The following is a 9,921-nucleotide window of genomic DNA, read 5'->3' on the forward strand; positions in this document are numbered from 1 at the left end:
TCTAAACAGTTTGCTGTTCTGAGGTAAAATGTGTCCAATTTCCAGGTGAGGGCTGGAGATCACTCAGAATTACAAATGCTTTCCAGATGGCAGAGATCAGTTCCCCTGGAGAAAATGGTGGGCTCTGTATCCTTATATGCTGCTGAGGAACCCCCCGTATGACAGCCAATGTGACGTAGCAGTCAGGGCTTCAGAGCACAGGAGAGGCTGCAGGTGTGTGGGGGTGGGACTGGAGAAAATGGTGGGCTCTGTATCCTTATATGCTGCTGAGGTGGCCCCCGTATGACAGCCAATGTGACGTAGCAGTCAGGGCTTCAGAGCACGGGAGAGGCTGCAAGTGTGTGGGGTGGAAAGCTGAAGAGTGAGGAGGAAATAAAGGTAGGTTGATTATTGGCTGGGAAGGAGATTGGGTTGCCAACTACAGGTGGGAAATTCCTGGAGATGTGAGGGATGGAGCCTGGAGAGGGTGAGGTTTCAGGAGGCGTGGGACCTCGGACAGGTACAAAGCCATAGACTCCACCCTCCAAACCAACCATTCCCTTCTGGGGAACCATCGCCAATCTCCAGGTGAGAGCTGGAGATCACTCAAAATTACAACTGTTCATCTGGAGAAACTGGTGGACTTAGTGTCATTATACCCTCCTGAGGTCGCCACAGCAAATTGAGACTGAGTGTCCAAGGCTGGGGCACCTGCCCAGAGCCTCTTTCTAGAGCTCGTTGTATTTATTTCCACAACAGGCCTTTTTCCTAGTCTATACATAATCAGAAGCTCTCTTGATAGAAGGTGATACATGATGCTACAGCACAAAAGTAACAGGGCTTCCATATGGCAAGTTTTCAAGCATTTTCCCTGCTCCCAGTCTCCCAGCAGCAGTCACACACACAAACATACTACACCACTGGAACTTTTCTGGGTTGTTTTTTTTTTTTAAAGCAGCAATTGAGTATTGTTATACCAATATGTGAATCAAGTTCTCTGAATTTCCAGCTTTCAAAGTGTCTAGCCCCTTTCTTTGCAGAGATGTAAAGGGAAAAGTACAAAGCTATGACTAAAAGGGCTAGAGAGTTCCTTTTTAAAAGATGAAAGTGGAAATTCAAATAATCTGATTCACATACTGTTATAATGATATTCCCCCAAAAAAGCTCCCTGGGGGGGGGGAAATGGCTGCTGCTGGGATAGGGGCACGGGAAATGGCTCCCATGAGAATGGGACTGGGAAAACCCAACCTTTCTTGCCCACATGGAAGCCACCCAGGCTTTTCTTCAGTCTTTCCAAAATGTTATGGGAAAGTTCGAAACAATGGGGGGGGGGTATGTGAATGCTGTGGGGATTTGTAAAAGGTCAGGAGAATCTGAATTAATGGGTCCTGAACCCTTCCTTCCTCCTGGAAGGACCTTCTATGAGACATGCAGGGGTTCTTTTTGCATCTACCATTGAAGTCTATGAGTCCAAAGTACCAAGGTTGTGAACCCTCCCTTTCCCTCCTTCCTTCCTCCTGGAAGGACCTTCTACGAGACATGCAGGGGTTCTTTTTGAATCACGGTACATGCAGTCCATTGCATCTGCCATTTAAGTCTATGAGTCCAAAGTACCAAGGTTGGGTCCTAAAAAAGATAGGTTCCCTTGCTCGAAAGCCAGTCGAGTCCGACTCTAGGGTTGCGGTGCTCATCTCCGTTTCAAAACCGAAGAGCCAGCGCTGTCCGCAGACCTTTCCGTGGTCATGTGGCCGGCATGACGCACGGAACGCTGTTACCTTCCCACCGAAGTGGCACCTATTTATCTACTTGCAATTTCTTGCTTTCGAACTGCTAGGTTGGCTCTTATAATCTACCCATACCCTGTAAAATCTGCCTTGAATTTCCAGTCACTCAGAGAAGGGGGAGACCATAGCTATACCAACTACCTTCAGTGGATCTGCCCCAAATTTTTATAGCAAAAGTTGTCTTATTTACCAGTCATTGACACTAACAGCAAGAGCATTTTCATTTCAATTACTAGCATTAGGGACCAAAATCCCATCCCATAACCAAGGCTTCACCTTTAAGCATTATTTATTATTATTTATTATTTTAATTTATAGCCCGTCCTCCCCGCAAGCGGGCTCAGGGCGGCTCACAAATAGGGCAAATGCCAATACATAAAACAAGTTAAAAACAACATAAAAACAATCATTTACAATATTCCAAGTGCTCTAGATGACTAATCAGTCACGTTTGAGAACTTCCTTTCCACATTACTTGCATTCCGGCTATTGCAACATGATACTAACTCCTTACCCCTCACTGAACAATGTTATGTAGTTGCTGTATGATATACATTCCATCCAGACCAATAGTTCAGAAGGAGCAAACTCATTATCCAGCAAATGAAAAAAAGAAAATCTCACCAGCGTTATGCTAGCATAAATCCATCTTCCAGCCAGAGAGTTGCTCATTTGACTTTAGAATTAATCTTTGCTACATCGTAATCTATTCTGTCCGATGTGAAAGAATTACAAATACTGTGAGAAAGATGAACTACACCCTCTCAGAGGTCCAGAGAGACCAAGGGTCACTTCCATCTTTTGAGGCCCCTAGCCATAATTTAAAAAAAATTAATGACAACACACGATGTGCCAAAAAATAAGTTGAGAAACATATTAGCTGCTAAAAAAGCAACAAGTGACCTCTGTGCTTCAGGCCAGGCCAAAGACCCCTCCCCCAATTGCCCCTGGTTAGAACACATTTTTAACACCAGCTTATGAAAATGCCTCCCCTGGCTTTGGTGTTTCCATGGTCCAGGCAAGATATAGACTACCAGCAATCAGGAGGAACAGAGGCCAGTATCAAGGTAGCTCTTCCCTGTTCACAGGCAGTTTTCCCTCCTTAAAAGAAACATATTAGCTGCTAAAAAAGCAACAAGTGACCTCTGTGCTTCAGGCCAGGCCAAAGACCCCTCCCCCAATTGCCCCTGGTTAGAACACATTTTTAACACCAGCTTATGAAAATGCCTCCCCTGGCTTTGGTGTTTCCATGGTCCAGGCAAGATATAGACCACCAGCAATCAGGAGGAACAGAGTCCAGTATCAAGGTAGCTCTGTTCACAGGCAGTTTTCCCTCCTTAAAACGATTAAGTGCTCACTTCACACAAATGTGTACTTCTCAGGTGGAGTCTCCCTCACCCCAGACAGGTAGCTTAAGATATTGGTGTTTTTGTGAAAGGATGGTGATCATGTCCATGATAGGCAGTTGACATTTGTATAACTTCTGAAGGGAACTGAAAAGCGCTTCAGGACCATCAACCCAGTCACCAGTGCCAGTGTTCGCTCTAAGCGGAGTTAGGGTGAGCTAGCTCACCGTTTTTTAGCTTCCGGCTCACACATTTTTGTCTCAGGAAGGATAGCTCGAGAGCCAACTAATTTATGCAGCTATCAAACCGCTTGATCACAACTTTAATGCCAGCAGCGGACAAAGTAGAATTCTTGCTCGCAAGACTCACAGCTTAGAGGGAGCATTGGACACCACCACCCCCCACCCCGAAGATCAGCCTGTGTCCGAATTTAGCCGGAGCCTGTTATTGGCTCGTCCGGGGGACGAGAGTGGAAACATAACTCGGCTGGCTAGCGGCTTTTCATTGATTCGCACGGCCCAGTCGGGGGTGGGGGGGACGGGAGGAGAGCCAAGCCGCTGCTCCGGCGGCCCACCCCCTGGCCCGCTTCGCTCGGAAATGCAAATGAGTCGCTCCCAAGCAGGAGAAAAAAGGCGCCGCGCCGGGGAGGAAGCAGCAGCCGCCGCCGCCGCCACTCTGTTTGCCTCTAGACTTCTCCGTGAGAGTTCCCCAGCTCCGAGCCCGACCTGCCGTGACAAGTGCAGCCCCTTGCCCCCCGCTCCGCCGTCACCGATACAGATGGCACTGAATAATGAGCGCGCGCACACACACCCCAAAGGCAACCCCCGCCCCGATCCGCCGCAGCCCAAGCGGACCGTCGCGGAAGAGACGCGGGTGAGGCTGCCCCGCCCGCCCTTTCCCACCCGGGCTGGCTTCTCCCGCCTCGCCTCGCCTCGCCTTACCTTCCCTTTCTCTAACAGCTCCACTAGGTAGCCAAACTCGCGCCCTTCCGCTGACATTTCAGACTTCATCGTCATCGTCCTCCCCCCTTAAGGAGCGCGGCAGCGACGAGGCGCCGGCCCAAAGAGAAGCTCCAGCCGCTCTCCCCAGTCCCCGCCGCCGCCGCCCCGACCCCCTGCCTCCGTCGCCTCTCTTGGCCCGGCGCGTCGAAGAAAAGGCGCTGCTGCCCGGACGGGTTCTGCCTGCGAGCTGCTCAAGGCGCGGAGGAGCTCCCTGGAAAAGCCGGGGTGGGAAAGGTTCAGTAACCGAACTCCAGCTCGGGACATTCAAGCTCCGCCTAGAGTCTGTCTCTCTGCCCCCCCCTTCTCCTACCCCCACGAGTGGGTCTCACCGCCCGAGCGAGAGCCGCCGCCCCACCCGCAGCCGAGCCCTTGCCGCCCGTCGTCGCCCTCCTTTCCCGGGCACTCGGGCTACAGCCCCGGGCCGAGAGAGTTCCACGCGGAACACCGTGGGACTTGCTTCCGAGCCGGCGCGCTTAGGAGCCTCCTGGATGCGGCCTCTCTCCCTGCGCTTGTTCGTTCCGAGGCCGGAGGGCGTCCCTTCGCGTCCCCTTTCGAGGTGTCCAGGCGGTGAGGGCGGCAGTCCCGTCTAATTAATGAAAACCTCGAGGGCAGAGAGGGCCACTAATGGCAAAACATCAGGCACATACCGTAACTGCGTCCTATCGATCGGTTAGATCCCGTGCCTTTCGATGCTTGGGAGCTGAGAGTGGCCCTTTAAAAAAGGAAACGGGGGGGGGAGTCAGGAATGGCCTCTATAGAATATCTGCTGTTGAGCGTAATGGGCTTGTTTATATGCTTTAGACAAATGCAGAAAAGAAAGTCACAAACCCCATCCTGTCCATGTTTACATTTCTCACTGATGGCGATGGGATGGACTCCCTAGCAAGTGTGCACAGGATTGCAGTGTCCAATTAATATTTGCTTTCACTGCTAAAATTCCTAGGTAATTATGGTGGTTTCCACACTGGGCAGGCTTGCCTGGTTTTCCTGATGCTGATAAAGTGCAGCAGCAAGGGGGCTTCGGCATGGCAGGCTTCCCTGCCCTAGTCTTCCAGCAGTGCAGCAGCTGCCACTGTCTTTCCACAAGAATCCAAGAGGGAGCCATGCTAGATCAGCCCCAGAATTAGAATATTGTTGTACCACTGTAACAATAGGTGTAGCAGGTTCTCTAAGTTCCCAGCTTTCATTTTTTTAAAAAGTCTCTAGGCCTTTCCACTGTTGAGATATGCCTTTCCCCTTACACCTCTGCACAAATGCACCACAGTGCTGTGGGGAAGCGGGGGTGGGGAATCCATTTTCCAACAGTATTAAACTTAGGGCATATAACCGATGCAGAAATGGTCTATGGCTAAACACTATAAAGGTTATTTCTATGCCATGTTGGCATGGATTTGTGTACAGCCCAATCTTAGGGGCACCTAAGCTCATTGGAGTTGCGGATTTAGGTGTATCTCTGTATTGGATCGGACTGCTAAATACAATTGACCCAAAAGAAGAAATTCCCTGTTCAGAAACCTTAAAAAAGCTTCCACACCTTTCAACATGGCTGAGCTTGGACCATTTACTCCCTTTTCAGCCTAACATACTTGCAAGGTTGTTGTGAGGATACATTGCAAAAGGGCAGAAGAACATATGCCACTCTGAACTCTTTGGAGGAAGGAGGCATAAACAATGTACTATACTTATTTACTAAATCTATCATCTGCCTTTATTTAAACATGCAATAAGGACCATCATAACACATATCATAAACAGTGCAGTAAAACTGGATCACACAATTAGAGTGAGCCAGGGAGAGAGAGTAGAGGCTCTTTTAGAGCTCCTTGCTGTGACAGATGCTGCAGATTGTCTGATGGATTTGGACAGAGGGACCAGGCTTACTGTCATAACTTAAGCCCGGTCTACTCATGGAACACAGCTGAAAGAATCATGAGATGGCAGGCTGGACTGCACTACTTCAGGATGATGGTGGTGGGGAGGGTTGATACTATTAGTAACACTCTCATAAAATATGCACTTTGTAAAAACACCATCTCCACCCTAGTATAATCAGGAGAAAGGTTCTAACCCAATCCTTTGTCTGCTCTAATAGCTGTTTAAAAATAGCAATGAGATTTTTAAAAAATACATGAGAGCACACTTTAGAAATGTGATCCTTTGCTTGCAGTGGTACAATCAGTGGCTATTAGCCACAAGGTATAGATAGGGACTCTGGGGCAAGTGATGCTCTGTCTTCTTGGTGCTGGGGGGGGGGGTCAACAGTGGGAGGGCTTCTAATGTCCTGGCCCCACTGGTGGACCTCCTGATGGCACCTGGTATTTCTGGCCACTGTGTGATACAGAGTGTTGGACTGGATGGGCCTTTGGCCTGATCCAACATTGGCGTCTCTTATGTTATGTTCTTAATCCATGGCATCACCTCAAAAATCTACCATTTCATTCTATTGCATATGTGGACCAGGCCTAACCCAGACAACACTAAATATCTTCTAACACTTAGAGTCAAATGACGCATTATGCAAAACATTACGATCCTCTCTTCCAAAAAGAATGTCAGAGTTAAGGCATGTAATGTTCATTGTTAGCAGGGTTGCCAGCTTTGGGTTGGGAAATACCTGGAGATTTTGGGGGTAGATACTGAGGTAGGCAGGATTTGGGGAGGGGAGGGGAGGGATTTCAATGGAGTATAATGTCATAGAGTCCACCTTCCAAAGCAGTCATTTTCTCCAAGTGAACTGAATTCTGTCACCTGAAGAACAGTTGTAAATCCCAGGAGATCCCCTGCCACCACCTGGAGGTTGGCACCTTTAGGTTTGTTTGTTTGTTTTTAAAGAGACAGTCACATCATGCAAGAGACTGGGACCTTACAGAACTCTGGTGTGTTGGGGAAGTGGTTCATAAATTCTTCTGGTACTCTACTCAAAATATTCCCCCAACTGATTTTCTATTAATTGAGGAAAGGATAAGTACCCCTTGCCTTCTGGACTGCCTCTCAAAATTGCAGTCTTCTATGGGCGCTTTTCTTTAAAGAAAAGGTAGGGAAAAGAATAATGGAACTACATCTAACACACAGTTTAACTCTTAAAGATGTTTGATGCTGTACGGCTGGTCCTTTCCCTTCACTTCCCCACAACAGACACCCTATGAGGTAGATGGGGCTGAGAGAGCTCTCTTGAGAACCACTTGTGAGAGAACAGCTCTGAAAGAATGTGTAACTGACCCAAGGTCACACCAGCAGCTGTATGTGGAGGCGTGGGTAATCAAACCTGGTTGTCCCAGATTAGAGTCCGCGCTCCTAACCACTGCACCAAACTGGCTAAACGAAAGTGCCAACCCAACGTGCCACAGCCGTGAAAAAGGCAAATTCTATGCCAAGGATTATTAGGAAAGGGATTGAAAATAAAACAGCTGGTATTAAAATGCCTATATAGATCTACAGTGCGGCTTCATTTGGAACAGTGTGTCATTCTGGTTGCTTAAGAAATTCAGATAGTTAATTTAGGCCAAGATATGTTTGCTATTTCTGTTAGGATTGTGCCCACAGTAAGTTTTCAAGGCGATTAAACACATTAAACTGTGTGTTGGACCACAGTCTATAAAGTACGACTTGCTTCATATGTAAACTCGTTGCAGATTTTAATGTCAAGCAAGCATGATACATAGAATGTATGTTGTGCTCATAGATTTGATTTGATTTCAATAGCTTAGTCCTCCAGACTACTTCTAATTTTTGTGGAGAAAGGTAAGAATGGCAGGGCAAGCTTCAGAATCATTTCAGTCCCTATTACTAATAACCTGGTAATACTGGGTATTATTCATTTTGATGAAATACACTTCTACGCTGCTTGCTTCCCTCTCATTCAAAGATGGTGTTTCATTCAAACAGTGGATTTCTTTTCTTTGTTGAGTGCAGTCTTCTGAAGAAACAATCTCTAATCTTTGGATTTCTGGGTATCTTCTTGGTTTAATCCTCTTTTGTACTGCCTGAGTGCAATAAATCCAAAACTGGAACTGTCCCAATAGATGATAGTCTGAAGGCCAGCATAACTCCAGATTTTCATCAGAATACCACATCATGAGAAACTGGGAGCTAAGATCTGCTGAAAACCTGACCCTACCATATTATGTAACCTCACTGAACCTCTCCATACAGTCTGTCCGCAGGTTACTTTAGAACAGCATAATGGCTGTTTTCACAGGTTCCAATGGTTTAGGTTACTGTAGTAATGCTACTCCAGTTCCTTTCTTCAGGTTATCCCTGAAACAATATACTCTTTATTTTGCAGGAAACTGAGCGCACAAATAGATATCAAGGTCTTTTGTTACTAGGGACTGTGCACTTCCATGAGATAATTCATTAGCTAAATAGCTTGTTGTTCGGATCTCTCAGCACATCTCCTGGACATTTTTCAATGCAGTCTTCTGTTTTTGTCACAAAAGGTACAGATTAACAACATGAGCCTAAGCAAAAATGAGGACTGTCATCAAGCGATGAAGAGGTGATCTTCATAAAGGTGGTAACATCATAGTGCTCGATTTGAATGGCTCTGTACAGCACAACAGATCAGCGTCACTCTTCTCTCTGCAGCTGATGAGGCCTTCCCTCTGCCAAAGACCTGTCACTTCACTCCTGCGATAACACTCAGAGCCAATTGTCCAGTGCTAGATCCATCGTGCATTACTGAAATAGATCCTGATCCTTCTGGGCCTGAAGTTCAGAAGTAAGAGGAGGCAAAGCAGGCAACAGCACTAGAGTGGGTGCAGCAAGGGATACCAACTCCAGGTTAGGGAATTCCTGGAGATTGAGGGGTAGTGCCTGGGGAGGGTGTGATTTGGGGAGGGAAGGATCATTCATCAGTGAGGTTTGATGCCATAGACTTCACCCTCCAAAGCAGCCATCTTCTCCAGAGGATCTGATCTCTGTTGTCTGGAGGGCAGTTGTAATTCCAGAAGATCTCCAGGCCTCACCTGGAGTGTGGGAGTCCTAGGTGCAGCAGCTGCAGAAGATACTATCCCTAGCTCCAAGGCAGATATCCCCAGGATAATGTGCCCACACTAACTGCACTGTTTAGCAAATTGCTCCTCCTTGCCTTTCATGCACCCAGCATTCCCATGCTGTTATCCTTTTTGGTCTTCCCATATTCAGTTTCTTTCTTTCTTTCCTTTTTGCTACCTGCTATCTTTATCCTCTTGCATTAGATCAACTAACCGTTTAAAGTGTCTCAATCCTTAGAGGATTCTTCTTGATGAGCAAAGATAAAGGTAAAATAAGCTCCTAGTTGTCCATGCTACAAACATCCTGAAGCAATTATGAAAGTGGTAATCTGAGCTATAAAGTTAGAAAACAAATGTAAGAAAATATAAGACAGTAGCAGACAGCAGAGCTCATGGGGTGGAATGGATCAAAAGCTGCTCTTAACTGGAAATACTTGGGTAGAAATCACCATGCCTCGGATGGGGCCGGAGCACCCGGTGCGGCACTCAGGGAGTGAGGCGCCGGGGGGGGCGGGCACATGGCAAAGCCCCGCCCTCCTGCTTCCAGCCACCCTCTGCTTCCAGCAGAAGGAGGCAGAAGCAGGAGGGTGCATTAGCTTCCTCCCCACCCCATCCTAAATCTTCTTGGAGCCACGTGCTCCGAGAAAGATCTCCCCCCCCCATCCCTTCCTGCCTTTCTGGGTGTGGCCCAGGCAAGCCCCCCCAGCCTCATCCTCCATCTTCCCCCCATCCCTTCCTGCCTCCCTTGGGTCGCTGCGCACAGCCTAGGCAAGCCCCCCCCCCCCCCCCGCTCCCCCTTCCTCCCGCCGCCGCTCCC

The 9,921-nt window shown here is 47.9% G+C and overlaps 1 protein-coding gene across 1 annotated transcript in view; it reads right to left on the reverse strand.

Annotated features, from left to right (window-relative positions):
- Nucleotides 1–4,096, reverse strand: part of TRIM36 (tripartite motif containing 36) — a 67,537-nt gene extending 63,441 nt beyond the window's left edge. The window contains exon 1 of the mRNA XM_015416297.1: nt 4,051–4,096. The gene's annotated coding sequence lies outside the window, so the exon portion shown is untranslated. The remainder of the gene's footprint in view (nt 1–4,050) is intronic.
- Nucleotides 4,097–9,921: the final 5,825 nt, after the last annotated feature.

Source organism: Gekko japonicus, unplaced genomic scaffold (genome assembly GCF_001447785.1).
Source record: "Gekko japonicus isolate JY-2015 unplaced genomic scaffold, Gekko_japonicus_V1.1 scaffold692, whole genome shotgun sequence".
Classification (NCBI taxonomy): domain Eukaryota; kingdom Metazoa; phylum Chordata; class Lepidosauria; order Squamata; family Gekkonidae; genus Gekko; species Gekko japonicus.